General features: G+C 42.6%; 1 protein-coding gene and 1 non-coding gene across 3 annotated transcripts in view; one reads left to right on the top strand and one right to left on the bottom strand.

Annotated features, from left to right (window-relative positions):
• The window catches only part of Mylk4 (myosin light chain kinase family member 4), a 78025-nt gene that overhangs the window by 35605 nt on the left and 17130 nt on the right, over window positions 1-25290 (bottom strand). The window lies entirely within an intron of this gene.
• On the top strand, window positions 15677-15781 carry LOC128104817 (U6 spliceosomal RNA). Its single transcript, XR_008216119.1, has one exon. It is a non-coding gene; the product is annotated as a U6 spliceosomal RNA (small nuclear RNA).

The raw sequence follows: 25290 nt of genomic DNA, 5'->3' as shown, positions 1-25290 counted from the left end.
TCCAGATGGCAAGAGCAAGCAGCAGCTATTTCCTTTGAAATATTTGATGAAACTTCGATGCCTGACACTGACTCAGGTGCAGAATAAATGCCTTTACATATTACTGTTAAAGTCCTTCCCATCCAAGCATGGGAGCACTACACCTATTGGCCTAGCTGTCTATGAAGCTGAAGCAGGGTCACTTTTGCCCAGCAGTTCAGGACTGGCCTAGCCTAGACAACATAATAAGACCTGCCCTGGGGGTGAGGTCTTTACAATATTTTTAGTGTCAATTAAGTAGGTAGCCTAACTATATATCACATTAGCCATCTACTGTCCCTTCAGCTTTATAAAATCACAGAATGACAGAGAAACTAGAGGGAAGCTTGACACCATCAAGGAGCCCAGCCTGGAGCTTCTGACACATGAAACCACTTCTCAGATGCTTTGCCAAGTACCTTCACTTCTAGAAGGTGCCCTCCATCGTGAAGATGGCTTCCCAGTGCCGGGGCTTCTCATTAAGAATGTCTCTGTAGCTCATGGGGGGAAAAGCAGTCTATACTTATTTTCTTTGCATTTGTAGTTCATGTCTGCTTCTCAGAAGGCATAAGCTCTACTTGGGCTTTAAGATCAGGCTCTCTCACTGCATCCGGGACATCAACCAGAATTCTGCTGGACTCAGTCAACCAAGTTTCCCAAGTGTCTCCACCTGTGGCTCTCAGGGTGAACAAACTCAACATTCCATTTGTTGTAAATCCTAGCGTTAGCACATGGGCTGAGGGGAGGGGTGTACATGATCTAATTTAGCAGTCCTGTGGTATCTAAAGAAAATTCTTGAACTCAGCCTCAGCCTGAGCAGTGCTTGCAAACTATGAGGGCTACCTTCCCTCCTTGGCAGTGGAAGTCTCCACACGGATCTCTCCAGAGGAGAAGAAAAGATGTGTTGGGCAAGGCATGTGCTCCTAGGAAGCAAACGAATGCAGATTTGCTCTTCTTCCACTACACTGAGAGCCCCAGTAAATAAATGCTTACGATGAGGTGACAGCTGGCCTCTGCAGCACACCACAATCGCAGATGGAAAGTTCAATTACGGGTATTCCAAGAACAGAACGAAAGTCTGTTTCCAGTTAGAAGTCCCATAGAAAGCCATGCTCCATCTGTGTTTACTACATGCAGCTGTGTGCTCCCGACTGCTTAATCAACTTTTTCTTCTTGGTGAACACTGCCCTACAGAAGTGCACAAACGCAACCACCTGAAGCACATATCACGAGCAAATGCTGCATAAGACAACAGCACAAGCCTAGGACCGTAGGCGTGTGCTCTCTTCCAATTACTAAACCCTTTTACGCGTCACAATCACAGCCTGAGAGAGTTCAGCAAATTGCGTAAAGGAAATCTAAATTGTGAAACGAGAAACTTCCTTAAAACAAACAAGTAACTTTCCCCAGCTATTCTGATCATATATCCTTATTTTCATATTAAAATTTAAGTGGCAGTCCAAATATACTTACATTATACATATAATGAGATCAGTTCAATTTGCCATTTAACAATCACTAATAAAGATTTTCATTTTGATTTGACTCAGTTCTATACTGATATAATTCTCAAACTGATCTCATTATTGGTGGAGCAGATGTGCACAATATGTAACTCACTGTAACAATATCCATCAAAGTTGAACATTGAAAATGCTTTTTGTATAATTACTATGCTGTTAATTTTTTATTCATTCCAACAAAATTAAAGGTATTGGCATGAAGTTCTCCTGTCTAATAGACTAGTAATCTAGTGTGAAAATGAGCACGCTCAGGCTCCAGGTAAACGCTATAAACATGTTGAGAACATTTTATGAATTCTACTTTTAGTTTATATCACTTGAAACTTTTCTCCACTAAAATTATTAAGACAATAAACGTCAAAGTCAAATTAACATTATAAAAACAGGAATTCCAGCTGCCCAAAAAAAAAAACCCAAAACAAAACAAAAAGACAAAAAACAACCTTCAACTCAAAATTCTAAAATCTGTATTTTTTCAAATGTTTAAATAACCAAGGATGGTTTATTTATTTTTAATGAAATTGCACTCCATTTAAATGCATTATGTTTTTATTAAAATATTGCTTCTATTAGTACCAGTTCAACCAAATTCACTTTCATAGAGTGCACATAACCTTTTCCTTCTAAAAGATCCAATTTATTAACATTTAGAAATAGGAATTTTGATAGCAATAATCTCAACTTTATATTGAGACATACTTTCTCTAAACCATGTTTCACTTGAATAATAAGCAATGTTAAAGACAAATTCCCTGTTAAATTCATGAAAATAATCAAACACTAGCTCAAAATAAAAAACTGGGAAATCTGACAGTGCATCTACAAACATATTTGTATTTAGAAATATTAAAAACGTGGCTGATCCCCCAAACCCACAATGAAAGGAGAGAACGAACTCCTGAGAGTTGTCCTCTGTCCTACACACACACACACACACACACACACACACACACACACACACACACACACACATTTATACACACACACATACATACTCTCTCATACACATGTAATAAAGAAAATTTATATGTGTGCTTATGAGTAATATTCCTTAATAAAAACCCCACTTTTAAAACTTAGCCTTTGATCATTACATGTGGTTTCCCTCTTCTGCAATGGTTTTGTGAGTGATTTTCCAGAGTATACAAGAGTTGACCTTTGCTTGTCAGAGTTTACCTTTGCATGTTTGCCCCACAGTATAATCATCTTTGTCATCCTGAATATGTGAGGGGGATGAAATGAATCACCTAACAAAAGGGATTATACAACACCAAAAAAGGTGTATTTACCTTGACACAGGTCATGATAATCACCCAGTGCTTGAGGACCCTCACAGCTACTGACAAGGGCTCCTGCTCTGGGTTAGCTGAGACTCTAGATCCTAACCCAAGTCATCTTTTAGCTTGTTACTTGGCACTCCACCTTATAACCCCAAGTTGTGGCTCCCATAGAGGAAGTGGGTACTTTAATGTAGAGTCCTTATATTACAGGGAGAGCTGAGTTCATCTTCTGGGATATATACATTATCCTGCATGACTTGAAACCTTGAAATCATGGGGTCTCTCTTTTTTTTTTTTTTTTTGGTTTTTCGAGACAGGGTTTCTCTGTGTAGCTTTGCGCCTTTCCTGGAACTCGCTTTGGAGACCAGGCTGGCCTCGAACTCACAGAGATCCGCCTGGCTCTGCCTCCCGAGTGCTGGGATTAAAGGCGTGCGCCACCACCGCCCGGCTTTCATGGGGTCTCTTAATGAGCAACTCTGATATGGAATCTTTTAAGACAAAATCTAGCAAGTTTAGCGTTCATTTACAAATCATGCAGCTATTAAAGCTGAGGTTGTGTCCATTCTCTTAGGAGATGCTTAGACTTGTTCGCCACAGCTGCTGTGGCCTGCCTCCTGCTCGGGATGCCCATCTCTGTCCTTTTTGACATATCTCTACATTGGCCATCATGACGCCCTGACAGTTCTCTTGTCTACTAGTCTTCTTGGCATCTATGAACATCGAGCACATTTATTCTCACTCCTCTCGGTAAAGTCATCCAGCCTTCAACTCTACCCCAATCATTTCAAGACATACCTTTATTCTTCTAAAACAATAGAAGAATAGTGTGTGTGTGTGTGTGTGTGTGTGTGTGTGTGTGTGTGTGTGTGCACGCACGTGTGGGTGTGCACACCCGTATGTACACGGAGGTCAGGGGATGTCAGATGTCCTGTTCTGGCCACCTTATTCCTTTGAGACAGGGTCTTTAAATGAACTTGGAGCTAAGCTGGCAGCCAGCAGCCCCAGCAATGTTCCTTTCTCCACTTTGTATGATGCTGGGATTAAAAGCTCAAGTGTGGCTACACTTAGTTTTTTACATGAGTGCTGGGGATTTGAACTCAAGTGCTCACACTAGCCCAGAAAGTGCTCTTACCTACTGTGTCATATTTCCAAAGCCAAGGATTTTGAACTCTATGTATCAGAAAAAGAAAACATCATCTTACATCAACATCTCATGCTCTAAATTAGCTTGTTGCTATAATTTAGATCTGCAATGTTCTTTACAGGTCATGTCTTGAACTGGCACAGTTAGGAGGTAGTGGAACTGTTAAGACCTGAGGTTTAGTGAGACATCTTGGATCACTAGAATTATATCCTCAAAGGGATTGTGGGGTGTCAGCCCTTTCCTCTCTCTCTGTTTCCAAACTGCATAAGATAAAGTTCATTCTACTACAGGCTCATTGTCATATGTTGCCCCCCAAGGTCCCCGAAGCAGTGGTGCTGCCTGACCCTAGATTAAAACCCCCCAAACTATGAACTAAAGTAAATCATCTTTCATTTGTGGCTTATTTGTGATACTATGGCGTTTTGAGCAAGACAGAGCCTGATGTGTGAAGAAATTTCACCTAAGACTCCAAGGTCAGGGCTGCAGAGATGTCTCCGTCAGTAAAACACCTGCCATGCAAACACGAGGACCTGAGTTCAGATTTCCAGCACCCATGTCAAAGCTGGACACAGTAGCACATATCTGTGACGTCAGCACCCACCATTGAAGGACAGGGTGGGAGTGCTGCTGGCGAACTTGCTCGGCAGGTAAAAATGTTTGCTGCAGGGCCTGACAACCTGAGTTTGATGTCTGAGACCCACACGGTAAAAAGAGAGGACGAATTCCTACAAGCTGTCCTCTGCCCTCTACGCATACACTGTTGACATACAATGCCCCCAAAATTAAAATAAAGAAAATTCTTTTAGAAAGTTGAGTATAGTGGTGTGCACTTGAAATCCCAGTGTTGGAGAAGCAGAGAAAGAGGTAGGTCCTTAGGAACTGCTGGCCAGTCAGTCTAGCCTAATTGGCGAGCTCCAGGCCAATGAGAGACCCTGTCTCAAAGAACAAGATGGATGGCTCCTGAGGAACAATACTCAAGATTGACGTCTGGCATCTTCATGCATGTTTATACACATGAGCACATACAAATTCACACACACACACACACACACACACACACACACACACACACACACACAAACACACACCAAAATAAATAAATTTAAGACAAACAGAAGAGACTCAACCAAATTAAACAATAATTGTTTGCAGGGGGATTTGGTGGCTAAGAGGATCCCTTGAGATATGCCTGTCCTCACCGAGCTGAACTCCTACACTGAACTTCAAAACACTAAGGCATAGGTGAACACTCTCTGTACCACACAACAGAGTAACTTGTCTCAAGCCCAGAAAAGTCCTGAAGAAGGCAAGCTACTCGAATCCATCAAGTGTTCACTCCATGGGATCATTTCTGTCAAAACCAAAGACTGACTTGGAGCTGGATGCCAGACATTGTGGTCTGAATAAACATTGTCCAAAGACCCATGTGTAAGAAATCTGGACAGCAGCTGATGGCACTGGGAAATAGTGGAACCATTAGGAAGTAGAGCCTAGTGGGAGGAAGTTAGGTTATTATAGTTGTGCCCTTGAAGGAGATAATGGGACCTCAGCAGCCTTTCTCTTCTTACTTTCTGGTCACCATTAGATGAACAAGTTTCTTTATCACTTACTTCCCACCATGATGGTCTGCCTTGCCTTAGGCCCAAAGGCAATGGAGCCACACAACCATGGACTGAAACCTCTGACATCATGAACCAAAAGAAACTTTCCCTCCTGATACACCAATATCTCCAGAACTTTCTCACAGTGTTAGAAAGCTGAATAACACATAGGCTCTGATCCCATGTCTTCTCACCAACCATGTGCCCTTGAGCAAGGCATAAACAACATCTGCCTCTGTCCGTTGTGAGAATAATGTACAGTGTACATGTGAAAGTGTAGAAAAAGGAAAAATAAGGAAATGGTCACTCAATTTAGTCTTTCCTTGACCAAACATTTTCAAGGTCTACACAAACATAGCAGTGCACTGATACTCTGACTACTGCTAAAATAGAAGGTTCTCCGTGTGTGGATCTCAGTGTTGGTCTTTGTCACCTCTGCTGAAATTGGAGTAGTGTCCATGCTTGACCCTTACCCGTGGAAAGACACTGTCCTGTTTACATAACAGCCACAGAAAGCTGCCCCTAGTAATGTGTTAGGCAGCACATTCCCCACCCAAGGAGTCAGGACAGGATTCACAGCCCAGATTCTCCTGGGATATCAGTAAGGAACAGCAAGGGCTGGTGGTGCAGCCAGTACCTGTTAAAGGTTACATCCCTCTTTAGCTTAAGTATAGACTGTCAAATGTGTCCTGGGTTGCCATTCAGTGGCAGAGCTGGCTTTTAAATTTTTCTTCAAAGCATAGGTTGTGGGCACTCCCATCCAAAGTCAGGGTAAAGAAAGACTTTTTCCTTGTGTAAAAAATAATATATACCCAACCATGATGAGGTGCATTCTACAACAATGGCTATTGTCAAAAACGGGATATTACTCAGGAAGTAGAAAAACTGCAACTTTTGTGCAGTGTTGACAGGAATGGAAAATGGTACCATGCTATGATCAAGCATGTGGAAGTCCCTCAAAAGAGAGAACATAATACCTCCATGTAACCCAGCAATTGCACTTCAGGGACTTCTGGGTCTATACATACAAGAATGGAAAGCAGGGTATCTTAGAATTTCTATTGCTGTGATAAAACACCATGACCAAATGCAAACTGGGAAGAAAAAGGCTTATTTTTCTTATACTTCCACATCACAGTCCATCACCAAAGGAAGTCAGGGCAGGAACCTGGAGGCATGAACTGAAGAAGTCATGGAAGAATGCTGTTTGCTTGCTTTCTCCTTATGACTTTCTCAGCTTGCCTTCTTACAGCTCCCAGGGCAACCAGCCCAGGAGTGATACTGCTCACAATGAGTTGGCCCCTCCCACATCAATTATCAATCAAAATATGCACCACAGGCTTGCCCAGAGGCCGATCTGGTAGAGACATTTTCTCATTTAAGGTCCCCTCTTCCAAAATGACTCTAGCTCAAGTAAAGTTGACATAAATCTGGTCATCACATGGGGCTAGGAGCACACCTGTGTCCACAGCAACACTGCTCACATACAACGGCCAAAAGGTAGAACCCAACCCAACCATCTAGGGACAGAAGAAAGAGTAAACAGCATGTGGTAAGTGCTTACAATGCAATATTTAGCAGCATTAAGGAAGGAAGGACATTCTAACATGCTTCGACACAGACAAACCTGAAGAACATTGTTCTCAGTCAAATCCATCAATCAAAAAAGGGATAAAGAGTATATGATTGTGCTTACAGGAGAACATGGAATAGATATATTCACAGGATGGAGAACATAGTAAGACTTTCCCAGGGCTAGGAAGGTAACAGGTGTTTAATGGATGTACTTTCAGTCTGTGAAGATAGAAGAGTTCGGGGATGCTGGTGTCAGTGGGTGTCTGGAGATAGCCGAGGTTAGTGGGTGTCTGGAGATAGCCGAGGTCAGTGGGTGTCTGGAGATAGCCGAGGTCAGTGGGTGTCTGGAGATAGCCGAGGTCAGTGGGTGTCTGGAGATAGCCGAGGTCAGTGGGTGTCTGGAGATAGCCGAGGTCAGTGAGTGCAACTCTATAGCCTGAACTGTGTCCTGAAAGATGCTGAAAATTGGTGGATGTGGTAGGGCACACCTGTAATCCCAGCATTTGAGGGGCTGGATTACCATGAGTTCAATGCCAGCCTGTGCTACAGCATGGGACCTTTTGTGGGGGAAACTGGCACATTTATTAAAATGGTTGCCATATGTGCTCTGTAGTTGGTTAAGAACCTAGGTTCAAATCCTGACCTGACTATTTCTTAGCACACAATCGTAGGCAGGCTATGGTTTTCATAACTGCCTAATGGGTGACTACATGGGAAGCACTCAGAACTGGGTCAGCACATGATAAGCTCTCCAGACCTCTAATGTTACAATGGTAAGAGACAGGTGTCACAGCGGAAGAGCAGGGAATCTCTTCTGCACGGTCCTTAATTCCCGAGGCTTGGAACTGAAAGAAGTGTCAGATAGATGGTCAAGACCACTGGGCAACTGCAAGGTGAAGAAGGAGGGAAGAGGAGCAAAGAGGCTCTGTGACAGTAGCCAGTGTGGCCACTGTGAACTTTTGAACCTTCCTGTCAAGTGCAGCACAAGGAAATGAAAAAGAAAACAACTTTGTTCAGATTTTAAAAGTCCAGTGGTAATTCCTGTAAAGTCTGACCCTTCGTAAGGCATTTCAGGCTCACGTGTTAAATTTCTTTTTTACAGTCTTTTTGGTAGAAATTCACACCTGATCAAACATCTGTAAATGAGCTAGTATAAAAAGTGAAAACCCTGAACTGTAAGGCCAGTCCCAAGCAGACCTCCAGGGCACAGGCTGCCTCACACCTCTGAAATCTAATTGACAGCTGCTGTGGGTATTGGTGGCTGACAGAGGGCCTGAGACCTTGTGCCACCCCAAGTAGCTACTCAGTAAGATTGAGAGGTGGGGATCTTGCAGGTTGTATGTCCCCATTCCTAAATTGGAAGTTAGACTGCAGTCTTGGACTACTCAACTTGGAGGTCTTATTGATTAGGACGGATGTGTTTAAGACTCTGAATTAAGACACTCGCATTTAAAAAAAAAAAAAAAAAAACAAAAAACAGTAGACAGACTTTACTATAAGCCTGCAAAGTTATCCAAAACTTGAAATTTCTGGAATGCTATAGAATACTACAAGTAAAAACACCACACTCGGCCTCATATGACACTAAAACCACTGTGTAAGATGACAGTCAGTGTATGTGTTTAAGGTGCCTCTATAACATACATGGATTTCATTAGACTTCAGCCCCATCTCCAAGATATGGCATTATTAAATGCAAATATTTTAAAATATAAAACAGGTCCAATCCCTGGCTTTTCAGATAAGGAATACTCAATGTATATTTCTCTTCTCCTAGGGGAAATAGCTGCTGAGGAGTCAGCAACTTGCTTGATGAATAGCTGGGACTCAGGTCCACATCTGACTTCCCATTTAGTGTTCTTCACTGCTATCTTCAACTGCCTGCTTTGAGAAGTACCTTGAACCCCATACCCTAAGATTTCTCCCAGAGCCATGGAGTGTTGTAGATGTGAGGAGTCCTGTGGTCTCACACACTAAGACTCTGCTATGCACACAAGCCTAGACACATGCCAGCATTGTCTGTCAATCAGAGAAGCCAAAGACTGCTAGGAATCTGTGCAAATTCTCTCCCTCCCATCTTCTGTCCACACAGATATCTATGAAGCTATGTCCTTCAGGTTCTGCTGCAGACAGAGGGAGGCTAATAAAAGAAGCATGACTGAATGTGAATCTCCCTCAGAGAACTGTCTGCTCTTGTATTGACTTATCGTTTTCAAGTTATAGGAAGAACAGTACGGCAACAGGAACTCAGCAATTACTCTGGACCCATATGAATTGAGTCAAAGATTTGGGCTCTAAACTCTCTAACCAGGATTCTTTGTTACAGGGCTCAAAATCTCACATATGTGATCTGCCATAGTTAGGGCTCTGCTAGAAGATGCATACAGTCCACAGCTGATACACTAAATGTCTGATTACTGGGTCATTCCATGGCACTTACACCTATGTTGTTAGTAAGAATCACATTTACTTGAAAGAATAATGAATAAAAATAACCATTTGCCAAGTTTTTACTTTCTTCAACAAGAAATAACAGAAGCACAGATGCCACTATGAGGGAGTTTGTGAATGTTTCTCCTTCTTACATCAAGAAGGGCAGGGGGAGTCTGTGAATGTTTCTCCTTCTTACATAAAGAAGGGGGGGCGGGGGGGAGCGCTGGTTGGTCATTTTAACTTTTGATAAGCTGAAAAGCCAATCTTCTCTGATCTCTGAGCGACTTTCCAAGGCCAGTCTCTAGAATCACAATAGGGTGTTCTTTCATCCTTCTGACACCCTCTGACTGCTGTAGTAGTCCGTACGAAAATAGGGTCTGCCTCTGAGCGCAAGTCTCTTGGCTTCCCAGGAAACGCCAGCATTCTTCACAGAAAGTCTCTTCAAAGGGCAGGATGTGCAGCTAAATCTCAGGCTACATTCTTGAGTTACATCCACCCACACATGGGGAAAAACATTCCCGCCAGCTTCACACGTACAAAAAGCACACTGAATTTTTATCCAGGATAGAGGAGAAAGAGAAGGAAGTGGAAAGGGAGGGAGGGAGGAAGACCGATGGGCAGCATGTGGGAAAAACAAACGTCAACACTGTGACCTGGCAAGCAGAGTCATAGTTTGCCTCCATGTTCCCTAACAGTCCTGAAGGAATCAGAAGGGAGTGACAAGGCCCCAGGAAAATCAGTTTGAAGCAATCAAATACACAATAACGTTCTGTCCAAATACTGAATGGACATGCTAATAAGTCAGTATTAACTGGCTGTGAGAATCCACAGCATCATCCGGCCTGTGCTTCGTAGTTTATTAGTTATAACTGACACCTGATCTGTCACAATTTGTCTTGCCACCATTTTCATAAGGACAAGCCAAAACAATTCCAAGTTCAAATAGATGAGAAGTCTATTTGAAAATTCCCAAACTGTGGGTCCAGTGTGTGAAACATCAGGTTCACATCATCAGGTAGCATTTGTAATGGAAAGAACTAGTTGTTTTTTCTACCCACATAGGTTCCAGTAATAACCACTAGGGTTTTCTCTTACCTGTGTTAGTAGCCAGTTTGTAAACTTGTCCATTAGTTTTGTTTTCAATGCTGGGAATAGAGTCCAAGGCCTTTCCTGTATTAGACAACATGTCCTATCACTGAACCACACCTACACCCACACCTACAAGGTTCTTTTAAAACCAAATTTTCTTCTTGTCAAATAAGACAAAGATAAACTTTAACTGAGTCCATTATCTCTAGCTGTGAAGGAGCAATGTCTATGTGAAGTTGTCCTGGGTATTTAACAATGATGCCAGAAGTCCTCACACTAGGGATTTGGGTTGTTTAAAAGGTATTCGGTCCCTTTGGAATGAATAGTAAGGTCTCAATGCTGATAACATGGTACATCCACACCAGGAGGACTCCCAATGAAACTCACCTCTTCACCTTTTCTATCAAGTACTCTTGAGTTATGTCCACCCACACAGGGGAAACTAGTCCAGCCAGCTTCACACAAACAGGCTAGTACATGGAATGCATATCAAGGAGGAAGAAGGAAGGGAGAGAAGAGAGGAGGAGGAGGTGGAGTTGGGGGAGGGGGAAGACTGTGCTCTGCTGCTTCCTCAGATGTCAGTAAAACCACAGTAAAGAGATTGGAGCATGGCAAACACACACGTAGTCAAAAGAGGCGAGAGAGGAGGTAACACCAGTGGAATTTTGGAACTAAACATTGCCAAGAAAGCTAAATCTTAAGCAGAACAGAGAAAAGGTTGAGAAGCAACTTAAGTTCTATATTGAACCTTCATAAGTCTATTACCCAAGTTAAAAGACACTCAGAAACATCAGGTCTCAAAAGAATTTACAGCTCTCCATCATATCTCAGGAAACAAGTGGAAGTTATAGTCCACTTAAATGAGAAGTTAAAAAAAAATTACAACAGAGGCTGTCTGTCCATTGGGGAGGACAGACAGCCTCCTACCATACCAGCTGGGCTTTGGGTACAGTGGAATAAAGTCAAGACTGACCAGAACTGATCTGGAGAATTTTCTCCAAGAACATAATGTTTGTAGACTATCTAATACAACTGAATGTGTGTAGAAATGGTTTAGATAATTAGTGGATAGCTCAGTTTTGAGATAATGATACTTTTTTACTAATCAAAAAAAGTTTTAGATCAAGACAACCAATAACTCCAGGGTGGGGGAAACAGTTTAGAAAGGAGTAAAGTTATGATAATGTTGCACCTTGCTATCAGTCAGGAGTAGGATTTTTCCAGAGCAACTCTATTTAACAAAAAATTTTATTGGGAGAACAGGACTAAGAAGAACAGTGTAAGAGTGTGTGTGTGTGTGTGTGTGTGTGTGTGTGTGTGTGTGTGTGTGTGTGTGTGGAGATAGAAGCTGTGTGTATGAGGAGTGTGTTGTAGGTGGAAGGTGGGAGAGATATAATCCTTATTTCCTTTTTTAAAGAAGTCTTTTAAAAAAAAACAAACTTAAGTATGAAAATCAAAAAGAACATACACTTACTATTTGGATATACAAGGCAAGTACCAAAAGAATGAGTAAGTTAAATGAAAATGTTCACCTTTGGTGAAGAAGAAATGGGAAGAGGAATATGGATTGCTATTCTCATGAAAACTATTTAGAATTATATGAATCTTCATATCACATAACTATATAATAACTATATCAAAAATAGATATACATAACAATATTAAACACTGAATATTATATAAATGACTTTTCCTAAGTTTAGTATGACATTCACTGCTATATAATCTCAATAATTAGCATTTCTTCAATAAAATAGAAGCTTCTTATAGTTACACTTCTTTCATTTCATTTTAGATTTTATGTATGTAAAAGTCTTGTCTGCATATATGAATGTATACCACATGCATGCCTGGGGCTCACAGAGGTCAGAAGAGAATATTGGTCCTCTTGGAACTAGAGTAACAAATGTTTGTGAGCTACCGTGTGGGTACTGAGAACTGAACCTGGGTCTTCTGTAAGAACAAAAAAATGCTCTTAACCACTGAGTCACCTCTCCAGGCCCTTTCCTTAATTTTTAAAAAGCTATGTGAATGCTAACAATTGCTAAAGTGGTTAAGTAAGATTTGAAACATATCCCTTCTGTTTCCTATCCTCCCAAAACATGGAAGAAAGTTTGCTTTACAGGTGTAATTTGAGACAAATTTGTTCAAGAAATCCAGCAATCAACTGTGTAGAAATATGGAAGATGCAAAGGTTTCTCAAAATAGCTAGGTGACATCCTTTGCCCTGGGTCACGTAAGGTTCTCCAGTCCTTAATGGCAGTACTGGGTCTGTATTTGTCGTTCCATGTTTCTTCTTCATTTATGATCTAGTTGGAGAGCCTCAGAAACTCAGAATTGGGCTTTTGACATTCATTGAGAGCTTAGGGGGAGATGGCCAGGCTGTGGATCATTTTGTCTCCAGTCATCTCTGGCTAGAGGGATGCCCTTCATTAGGCTTCTAACACTCATAGAAGTCTTACTGTGATCATTTGCTGCCACCCTTCACACTGGATTTGTGGACTGAGCACTTTAAACATAACATTGTCCTCTTCCTGTAACCAAAAGTGACATTTCTCTTTGCCCAGTATCTACCTCAGATGAACTATCCACATACTGGACATTCTTGTAACTGCTTAGTCATCCCCAATCTAAGGAGCCATAGGGGCTTGATTTGGACAGGGACAGGAACCCTAGAAGGTCCAAGATACAGGAGCTATAAAATGGCACCTCTGATTTTGATCCCACTAAGGAGAAATCAAGACCTAGCTCATATAGAAAAGTAGTTACAAGTCTTTTGTCAGTCCATGCTTAGGATATGATCTATGAAGAGTAAATTAAAGCCAGAGGGAAATTGTTTAGAAAAGAACATGTACTAGAGTTGGGATATGAAATATTCAAGGCTTGGCTTCCAGGGTGGTACCACTGGGAAACAGTAGAGCCTTTAAGAGGGAGGACCTAGTGGGAAGACATGGGTGGTGGTGGATGGGGAGATAAGTCCTAGAGGGGAGTGTGGGACTCTCAATCCCTCCTCACTCTCTTTTATTTATTGACCACAGGGTGAATGATTTGGTTTGCTATACACTTCTACTATGATGTGCTGCTACTCTACCAGGGGCCTAAAAGCACTGAGTCAGCTCAGTCAATGGGCTGCCATCGAAAACTGACCCTCAGGTAACCTTTTCCTCCTCTAGGTTGATTATCTCAAGTATTAGCTATAGTGACATCTGGCTACACACCAAGAAATCCATTCTTTGACTTTCTTTCTTGTTTTCTTTTCAATCTGTTGCCCAAAAGCTCAAGACACTTGAACCTACTACAAAGCTTATCATTTATTGGGTATCTTGAGGAATCTATTCTGTAACGATGGAGTTAATAGTGGAAGCCTACCAAGTCTAGTGTTTTAAGCAGGATACAAATCTCACACCACATGACGAGAAAATTTTCAAATGTTTTACTGGTAATAAAGAACATGAGATGGGGAGAGCCTCATATTCCAATAACATAGGAAACACAAAACTCAAGCATATTGAAACTCTACTGAAAGTACATTGTAGGTAAGTAAGATGTTGAACTTCTCTTTTAAGTTAAATCTTGATAGGCAGAGCATATTTAAATAAATTTATGTGTTTGGCAGTGCATATCATTAGAATTCAAATTTTGTTTGGATTTACTGTTTTCAATAATCCTATAGTACAGAAGCTCCATGTGTATATAGAGCATTTGACCTTTTATGATAAGCCTAGCAGGTGGTTATCTAGCCATGGGCTTCTTACTTCAGAAGCCTACTCTGGGATATAATTATCTCAGTATTTGGAAGGTCTGTTTTTATATACCAAGGTGAACATTCCTGGTCTCTTATCTTTAAAACATTGATTTGAGGGCGTCTCCCAAGAAGCAGGCTATCCCAGGGTGCCACCTCTTTCTCTTGGCTTACTTATTGCTTTTTCAGCTGCACATACTACCAAATGCCTCATATGGGCAGGAGCATCAGAATACTTGTAAAAAAAAAACCTTGTCCACACATTGGATATATTTAGGAAATAATGCCCTGCATATGAAAGTCCAATAGTAGTATTGAGACTCTTTGTTGACACAATTTCATTTGGGTTAGATAGATGTAATAAAAGAAGAAGGAGGAGGAGGAAGAGGAGAAGGAGGAGGAGGAGTGGGTAAGAAGAGAGAAGGGGATCTGGGCACACAAAGCCATATCCATTTCTCCAAGAAATGGTCTTAAGAGTTTTTAGAAGGGAGGCCGGCATTTAGCACAAAGCCAGATCTTGCTTAACTCTGGTGTGCTCTCCTTTCCACCCATGAGAAAACTGCTCTAATGCAGAGAATACAAAAGCCATGCCCAGAGTTGTTAGTTTTTCACCAAAGATGAGGAAGCACAGAGAAAAGTTGGAATGATTCAAAGGAACCACAAACCAAAGTAGCCCCCTGATTGTCAGCTCTGTCTACACTTAGCCAACAACTCTAGCTCAATAAATTACCAAGTAAATACCTCCACATGGTATGATTACCTCCCAGCAGGAAAGACCCATTTTGTGGTAGCTAATGCACTCAAATTGTGGACATCTTAGAATGTGATCTAAAAGGTGGTCCTTGCAAAGGCCTCTCTCTGTGCATACAGCAGAGATGCTGGCAGCAAGGGCAGAACCCAAGGGCACCTGGGACTTGCTTTCTGTTGTCTGTCTTCCTGAGTCTTAAAGAACAGGCTCCATTAAGTAAAACTCAAAGACTGTTGCCTACCAAAACAAAACCAAGCCACTGCTCAGCTTTGAGCATGAGAAATCTCTACCATTCTAAGATTCTGCCTTCCGGAAACACAGGAGTCTCTGGAAAGTTTCACAAACTTCTCGGAAGTTGAGAAGAGTAGGAAGATGGTGGGCAGGAGGGCTGATGCCAACTGTAGAACAAGAGACACTAGAGACCCTCATGTCCCGAGCCCCATCCATACTCCAGATGAGAGAGATGGAAGCTAACTTCCAGGCACAGTGTTCTTTCCCAGAAAAGAAAAGCCAGTGATCCTTTGTTCCCTTCAGCAGCACATATTGAAAAATTGAAACCATACAGAAAAGATTAGCGTGGCCCACATGCAGGGATGACACCCAAATTCATGAAGCATGCCATATTTTAGAGAGAGAAAGAGAATCTAAAGTTTGGTGGGTAGGGAGGTGGGAGAAAATCTGGGAAGAATGGGGAAGGAAAATGAATATGATTAAAAATATGGCATGAAATTCTGAAAGGATAAATATTCTTTTTTTCAATATCAGTGATTTAAGCTTTCAGAACACTTAAGAACCCAGAGTTGTATCTGAACATGAAGATCATAGACTTTTATTGCCTAGGTCAGGAATGCTTGATGTATTTTGAAAGGGTTAGTTCTTATCTCATTATGATCACTATTAATAACTATCATTAGGATCGGCTTGCTCTGATCCGAACAGTCCTTATTTAATGTCTGCCTCTGCCTCATACATGCCAAGCACACACCCCACATTATATACTTGAAATGCTAAGTAATGTAGCTGAGGCCAGGCAGTGCTAAGTAGGAGAGCTATATCACTGCTAAGTAGGAGAGCTATATCTTTTTTAACAACCGTTCCAAGAACTGAGGAGTGTGGTTCAATGGTAAAGCACTTGCCTAACTCTTAAAGGCCCTGGGTTCCTTCTCTAGTGCTGGGTGGGGGTGAACATTCAAGCAGCAAATCCCACTGCTTTTGAGTATTTTTGAGTATTGAGTGTACACTTTGCTTTTGAGTATTTTTGAGTATTGAGTGCATACTTTGCTTTTGAGTATTTTTGAGTATTGGGTGTACACTTTGCTTTTGAGTATTTTTGAGTATTGAGTGCATACTTTGCTTTTGAGTATTGAGTGTACACTTTGCTTTTGAGTATTTTTGAGTATTGAGTGTACACTTTGCTTTTGAGTATTTTTGAGTATTGAGTGTACACTTTGCTTTTGAGTACCTTTCATGGTGGTCATAGCAGTGCAGTGAAACCTGGCTATTTTCTGCAGAATGGGAAGGGGTTGGTTCCCCTCCAGAGGGTCAGCTTTACATCTTTTATTTAACTCATCCTTTATTTATTATCCAAAGAAAGAGCTTGGAAACAAAATCAAACACTTTGGTAAGGCCTGGTCTTTGAAAGTTGAAAGTTCCTTAATCAGTTCCCTGTGGCCTAAGCCCATCTGCCCTCCCATGTTTTAGGCCAGCTGCACTGGAGCTCTGCATTCTTTCCTATCTGAGACCTCTCTCTTCCTGCTTGCTCCGCTGGCTTCCTGGGCATGAGTACTCCAGGGGAGGCACAGGCTAAGAACCAGTTGGGGGCCCACAGAATGGACTTCTGTTCTGGTTGCCATAGCAACCAAAAAAATTCCTTGGCACCTGGTAGGCCTCTTTCTCCCTGACATGGAAGTCACGCAGCTTCACATGTGCTTTCCCTTGTTTTTCAAAGCAGTTGTTAGCTCTGTTCCCAACGAGTCGACTCCCTGAGACCTCAGTCTTACTTGGACTGAATCCACTCAGGTCTGACACCAAGAAGCTGAAAGAAAGAAGCTGAAGAACAGTAATTGTACCCATCAGTATTGGCATTTGGGTACCTTTGCCTTGTATTTGCAACCCCAGTGCCCAGGATAATAATGAAATCTCTGGTGGCTGCTATTCCTACTTGCAATGCAGTGGTCCCCAGGATGTCCCCACTTCCTGTTAATGTCTACCATCTGTGCTCACATAGAAATCAGTTCTTCAAATGTGCTTATGTAAGCCTTACCCTCATTTTGGAGGAGGTAATGGTCACATTTTATTTCTTTCTAGGAGGCTCCTTCTCAGGGGCTTTCTTTAGCATTTACATACCGAGATCAGTGGGAGGGGAGTTTTTGACAAACACAGAGGACACTGTTAGGATATATCTCAGAAGCAATGACTTCTGTGATTTTTTTCATTTATATAACCACAAAAGGTCATTTAGGCTGTTTTTCCCCCCAGCCGAACCACTGAGCTCAAGAGATCGTCACACCTCCACCCAGAAAGCAGCTGTCTTACCCAAACCCCACTATCCATCCTGCTGACTAGTATCAGCAGCTCAGCAGCAATCAATGAGCAGCGGGCTAAGGCCGAGCACCGGGGATATGTCCAGAGAGATGGCCACCCGTAGTGCACAGTTCACACACTGAACACAGCTGCTCTCCAGAGAGTCAAATTTGCTATGAGCCAGCTTGTGCTCCCTTGGCTAAGCCCAAAGAAGAGAATGTCAGCTGGCCAAGATGTGAGTCTACAGTGCACATAGAAGGATGTCCTTGTCAATCTACAGCCCCGGAGGGAGCGTCTTTTAAAATTTTGCAAAAATGCACTTGGCTGGCTTGGAGTGGCTCTCTATTCCAAGAGAATTTCCTGGTATTGGGGAAGAAAGAGGATGCATAAAGCACAAGGCAGGCACTAAGTCTCAAAACACCTTGTTTTTCTTCACTGCCACATTGATTAAGGGCCTCTAAATAGCCATGGGAGCAGAACAGGTCCCTGTGTGGTTAAAGGCTCAGGCATTCACTTAAGAGGGTAATTCTCAGCAACATTCTCTTACTCAGCACTTTTAATCAAAATAATAAGTTCAGTGTCTGAAGAGGAATAGGGAATGAATAGGGCAGTGTAGGAATCCCCTGTTGCTAATGAAGAATTTAAAAATCCAGGTTAGCAATGGTTTATGCCGTTTCATATGGAGAAGACCCTGGATCCCCATACCTTATTTTCACTTATTTGCAAGAAGAAAAAGAAGAATTTATGTACCTTAAGAAAATATGAAGTGAAAAATTATCCATCAGCACAGCAAAGACCTATTTCCAGGAAATGGATTTTAAAAGGAAAGTCTTGATGTCCGAAGGTCGAGACCAGGAGGTCTCCTGACTTTGAACGTGAAGGATGAAAGGACCCTATGTCCAGGTGCAGGTCAGGCTGGCCTCATTTCAGCTGCTACAGGAGGCTGCTTAAAGCCCTGGTTGTGGTCCAAGAATATCCTGGCAGTTAGTATCCTGCATTAAAATTTATAAACCACAAAAGACCTTTTCTCACAGAGAAGTTAATTCAGGCTGCAGAACCTTTGAAAACCTCTTTAAAAGAAGGTAGTCATCAGGAGCAGTTGTATGGAAAACTAGGAGTAAGTGATGCTTTTTACTCCCCCCAAAATGTACTAAAAATATAGCAATAGGAATTTCAGAAGGAAGGGAAATGGCACCACGTATAATTTTATTTCAAAGAGGTCCCAGGAATGAGCTATGGGATTGCCAGAATTAACTTTTAACGGTAACCAAAATATGGGAAGAGTATTACAGGCTACAGGCCATGCCTGAAGAAAGGAAACTGTGTCACCTTGGTGTCCCACTCTCTGGAGACTCCAGGAAGGCAGGTCTGAAAAGGCCCACAACCTCTGGCCCTAGCTGTGACTGTCCCCAACCACTCTACTCTCTGCCCCATGTTCTGTAACTCCCCACTGAGTCTTCATGGCGGACCTCCTCTAGGCCACACTGGGTTAACCTGGCCATCCTTCAGAGCCAGTTGAAACTACACTTGCTCAGGAAGCCATTGTAATCCTATAGGTTAGGTTAAATCCCCCTGCTGTCGACTTCTCCTGCTCCTGCTCTTACCTTAACCCTTGGCAACCTTCTCTATCACCTGACCAGGGTGGGGTGTGGTTGGTTAGGCTGGTTCTTTTATTTACCACTGTATATCCAACCTCTTCATTTATCCATCCATCATTCCTAGTAAAATCTCATGAAGTAAATCTATGTCCTTCCCTATGACTCCAGCTTTCTATGCTGTGTTAGCTCTCCATTTCTATATATACCCAAGACAATCAACTTTTATAAAGAGAAGTGTTTGAGGTGAGATCACAGTTTTTAAGGTTCCAAGACCAGTCCTGTTCTTTTGGGGTCTGTGGTGACATAGTATACCATGGTAAAAATGTGTGGCAGAGCAAAATGGTCATAGAAGTGAAAACTAGAAATAGGAAGAAACTAGGGTTACTCTACACCTTTGAAGTATATGTTTCTAATGTCCTGAATGCTATCTAATGGGCCCCATTCCTAAAGACCCACCACTTCCCATAGTGCCAAGCCCACCTCCTGAAGGTCCACTACCTCCCATAAGGCTCTCTTTCTCTCTCCCCTTTCCCCCTCTCCTACTCTCCCTATCTCCCCTCTTTCCCTCCTCCCTCCTCTCTCTTGCACATACCACCACCACCACCACCACTCAACATCCAGCAGGAGTAACTCAGTGATAAGCCTTTAACATATGTTTTTTGGAGAGGTGAGGGGTTGAAACAGGATCCCTCTACATAACTTCACTGCCTTGAAACTCACTATATAGGACGGACTGTTCTCAAAATCACAGCAATCCACTTGCCTCTGCCTCCTGAGTGTGGGATTAAAGGCCTGTACCACCATGCCCAGCCAACACATCAGTGTGTGTGTGTGTGTGTGTGTGTGTGTGTGTGTGTGTGTGTGTGTGTGTGAGAGAGAGAGAGAGAGAGAGAGAGAGAGAGAGAGAGAGAGAGAGAGAGAGAGAGAGAGTGAGAGAGAGTGTTGGGGGGCATTCTAAATAAAGCATATGCTCCATTTATCTTCTATTCCAAAGGACCTGTAGAGTTGGTTCTGAAGTTGGCATTTTGAGACTATTGGTAAAGAAAATGAAGTAGCAGCAAGAAGAAGGTAATCAATAAAAAACAGACAGTCACAATGTTGTCCCACAGTATAGTGGTTAGGTCAACAGGCATTCAGGCTGACAGGATGTGAGGACATTTCACTTTACAAATACATAAGTGAACACAAAAAATTCTCCTAGCAGTCTCAGAAGTCAGCCTGGCCCAGCCAGTTTGACTGCATCTGTGGGACATACCTAGAGGGTTACAGGACACACCCAGAAGGGTACAGGAGGAACACTTGGAGGGTTACAGGACACACCCAGAGGGGTACAGGAGAAATACTTGGAGGGTTACAGGACACACCCAGAGGGGTACAGGAGAAACACTTGGAGGGTTACAGGACACACCCAGAAGGGTACAGAAGGAACACTTGGAGGGTTACAGGACACACCCAGAGGGGTACAGGAGGAACACTTGGAGGGTTACAGGACACACCCAGAGGGGTACAGGAGGAACACTTAGAGGGTTACAGGACACACCCAGAGGGGTACAGGAGGAACACTTGGAGGGTTACAGGACACACCCAGAGGGGTACAGGATCCAAAACACATGCTCAAATTTCTGTCTTGTTTTCATCCTGATTTATATGATCAGTCCTTTCAACTTCAACAAAATAACAACTTTCTAGAGTAGCATTAACAATAATATCAGTAATTATTTTAGCTAGCATTTGCTGAGTTCTGACTTTATATGAGACACAGGGCTAACCATTCTACACATAATTTCTGTTTATCCTCCACAGAAGTCTAGATGAGAGCAAAAGCATTAACTTGTGCTTCTATATCTACACAGAAAGCTGGTTCCATAGCTAGTCATGGTAGGCACAGGAAATCCTGTTACTTTGGCCTCCTCTAAGATCATTGTGAATATCTGGGTATACAGGAAGCACTTAATGAAGCCTTCTGAATCAGCTTATGCAGAGTGGAATAGATCTTCGTGTTTTAGCTTACAGAAGCTGAAACCTGGACCCCACATACAAACACAGGGCCTGCCCAAGAAGAGCCTGATCTTCACAGAATTCATCAGCCAGTTCTCAAACGACACTAGGAATGCAATGCTACGCTGCGTGTGCTAAGCGAGACTTGAGGCCTGCCAAGCTGATGGGTCCAGGAAAGTGTCAGGTCAACATCTCAGGAGACTGCAATCTTCTACTAACGCTAAAACTGAAAGTCTAGAGTGTCTTGCAAGAAAGGCCAAAGGGACTGGGCTGGTGCCTCAGTTCTCCTGGGAGTGACCCATGTTGCATAAAGTTTGGGCTTCCCTCCACCCAGTCTTGGCTCTTCCTCCCAGACACGAAGCCTTCCTTGACCTCTGTCCCTGTCTGCTCTAGGAGTCTATTTTCAGATGCAATTTAAGCTAATGCTGGGGAGTTGGATTTTAGTCGGTCCTCAGTAGATGTCAGAAAGATGTACTGCTTCAGAATTGTTCAGGAAGATGCCTTCTACCTGCTTTCACCCAGAGCAAAGGGATTTTCTAGTCTTTGTTCAAGTCTACCATAGCCTATATTCTTCTTCAGAATTATTTTTAACTTATTGCACTTATCACATTTGCTACCTCAACTACCTGTTAATTCCCTTATACCAAACCTCAGAAGAAGCTAGCCTTCTGTTAAAGAAAGCTATCTCATTCAATAGGCAATGAGTTAACCCAAATCTTTTTTTTTTTTGCTTTTTTTAAATTTTTTTTTTACTATATTAATCCTATTGATTCATGAGCATGAGAGGTCTTTCCATTTTCTGATATCTTCTTCGAATTCTTTTTTTTTTAATTTTAAAATTAATTTAACTTTACATATCAGCCATGGATTCCCCTGTGCTCCCTCCTCCCCCTCCCTCCCCTCCCCCTAATCCACCCCCCATTCCCACCTCCTCCAGGGCAAGGACTCCCCTGGGGATTCAGCTCAGCCTGGTCGATACTAGATGTAAAACAAAGGATGACTAGACTGCTACTCACAACTCCAGGGAGGCTACCTAGTAAAGAGGACCCTAAGAAAGACACAGGGATCACCCAATGACAAAGAAATGGATGAGATCTACATGAGCAAACTGGACGTGGGGTGGGGGGTAATGAAGGGCAAGGGTCAGGGCAAAGAGAGCTTAGGGGAACGGGAGATCCCAGCTGGATCAAGAACAGAGAGGGAGAACAAGGAAAGAGATACCATGATAAATGAAGACCCCATGGGAATAGGAAGAAGCAAAGTGCTAGAGAAATCCCCAGAAATCCACAAAGATACCTCCACTATAGACTAGTGGCAATGGTTGAGAGAAAGCCCTAACTGACCTACTCTGATGATCGGATGGCCGAACACCCTCACTGTCTTGATAGAACTCTCATCCAATGACTGATGGAAGCGGATGCAGAGATCCATGGCCAGGGCCCAGGTGGAGCTCCAGGAGTCCAATCAGAAAGAGAGAGAGGAGGGATTGTATGAGCGAGAGATGTTGAGACCATGATTGGAAAAAGCACAGGGACAAATAGCCAAACTAGTGGAAACACATGAACTATGAACCAATAACTGAGGAGCCCCCAACTGGATCAGGTCCTCTGGATAAGTGAGACAGTCGATTAGCTTGAACTGTTTGGGAGTCCCCCAGGCAGTGGGACCAGGACCTGTCCTTAGTGCATGAGCTGGCTTTTTGGAACCTAGGGCCTATGCTGGGACACTTTGCTCAGTCTGGGTGAAGGGAGGAGGGGACTGGACCAGCCTTAACCCAACTCTTAATCCCACGGATGTCTCTTATTCCAGTGTTGATGTAACTCACACACAGGTGGGAGACATGGGCTGCAATGTGGCTTGGTGAGGTCCTGAATTCCATGTCCAGCACCAAACCAGAAAAAGGAAATGTTAATGTGTGAAAACTCCAGTCCCCGCAGGTGCCCATGTCACAGCCCCTGTAAACAAAGACCACAGAAACCAAGCAAGCAGCAGAAGGAAGAAGAACCCAATCAGCTCATAGGCCTATAGCATTTCCTCAAGCCATCTAAGGTACGTTCATTCTCAGCTTCACTCTGCAAAGACACCTAAGTAGCCAAAAGACTAACTCAATAAAAGGAGGCAGGGTTAATGAGTAGTCAGACCAGAAAGAGGTCAATATTTTAAAATTTAATGGTTTTTATAGCCTCACAAATCCCCAGAAGTCACATAATATCTTTTTAGTTGCCAGCCACAAGCATAAAGGGAAAAAGAGCAGAATCTGGATAGTGAGCCAATGACTGACCAAGAAGAGTGCTAACAACGCTCTTCATTAGAACCTTGGGGTTATTAAAGATATGGACTCCCAAGTCCCACTCTAGCAGTTTCTGCTGAAGGATTCTTGTGGTGCCTAGGAGTCCCCAAGGGATGCTTATTTCCAGTGGCTCTTCTCCCTAACACGTAACAAACATCAGGGTGTCTCATAATGCACTAGAAGTCAAGGTGCTGATCTAACAAAGTAGCAAAGCCCAGATGGAGCCGTTAAGCTCCAGACCCTATTGACCTTTCCATGTGACCCTAGGAACTGTGAACCTAACTTTAGCCTTGACAGAATGCAGCGAGATCCCACAGCTCCCTGACACAGGCACTTAGGTTCACAAAGCCTGCCAGCGAGCACCTGGCAGGAGTGACTCGATGACAACAGAGACTCTCACAGCCTGTTCTTCCACCCAGCACACACATGGCTTTCAATTAAACCACCTGCTGCCTTGCTGACAAGGGCAGACCAAGGAATTTCCATGATGCACAGTCCCTTGGTGTCCTGTCACACAATCGCCTCTTTTCAAATGGGTAAAGGACTTGATGTCCAGACCACCTCCCTGGGGATGAATGTGACCCTTCCAGGGAAGGCAGAGTGTGCTGCCATTCACATGTCCCCTCACCCCAGCTTATCTGACTGGCTGAGGGACAAGTTCTGTGTTTTGTCTGCCTGGGAAATCTAATGGAAACAACTATTAATAGACATATTTATTTTATCAAGGAAAATATGCTCTTAAAATGTTCAAGAAAGGATATTGCCTAGTTCTCAAGGACTAGCCTGAGAGAGGCTTGGGAGCACACTACACACACACACACACACACACACACACACACACACACACACACACACACCACTATAAATACATATACTTAATATACGTATGTGGATATATAAATGTGAATATACATGCATCTATTACCTAGATAAGAATAAGCATATATGCACAACTTTACTAGTATCACATTTCATTTTTTCATGGGAAAAAACTTAATCTCTCATTTTCAATTGCAGGAAGTAATTAAAGTTCTGGTGCTTTTCGAACACTAACATTCACCTAGGTAAGAGCACATAGGGTGGGCCTGAGAGCTTCTATCTGGAACAAGTCCCCTGGTCACACCAACACTGGCTGGCAGGCATGGGGGGTTGAGAAATGAGAAATGTATGTGGTGAATGGCCATTTTTGCATCACCATAAAATAATAACTGCCAGAGTAGAACCTATAAAACAATTTAAGTTGGCTTAATCTTTCTAGATTGAGTCTAAAAGGGACACCAGAACCTGGGCAATGCCTTACTGCTGTTGTTAGAAACAATTTCCAATGTGTTCATACCACTGCAGAGTAAAAGTTAACACATTTTGACTGAGGAGAAATAGATTGCCTTCTTTTTCAGCAGGGACAGAAGACACCTGGAACAACAGATGTCTTTCTTATTGCTGATATTGATAGTTAGGGTGTGTCAGGTCACACTGACCATGTTAAAATTCACTCCAGTGTATCCTCTTTGAAGATCTTGGAGGAAAAAATAGGCAAACCCAAAGTTTTTCAAATATCCTGACTGACCATACTCATTACTTTGTCTAAATATTTGAGTAAGGGTATCAATCACCTTCACTTCTAAAACTTGAAAAAGGAAATTAAACCTAAATGCTATAAACAGTACACAAATGCAAATGAACTTATATCATCGAAGGATATGCTACAAAAATAAACAAATAGGGAAT

This window comes from Peromyscus californicus, unplaced genomic scaffold, assembly GCF_007827085.1.
Source record: "Peromyscus californicus insignis strain IS unplaced genomic scaffold, ASM782708v3 Scaffold_8__1_contigs__length_139910024, whole genome shotgun sequence".
NCBI lineage: Eukaryota > Metazoa > Chordata > Mammalia > Rodentia > Cricetidae > Peromyscus > Peromyscus californicus.
The sequence above is the reverse complement of the archived record's forward strand: the minus strand, read 5'-3'. Positions and strand labels throughout refer to the sequence as shown.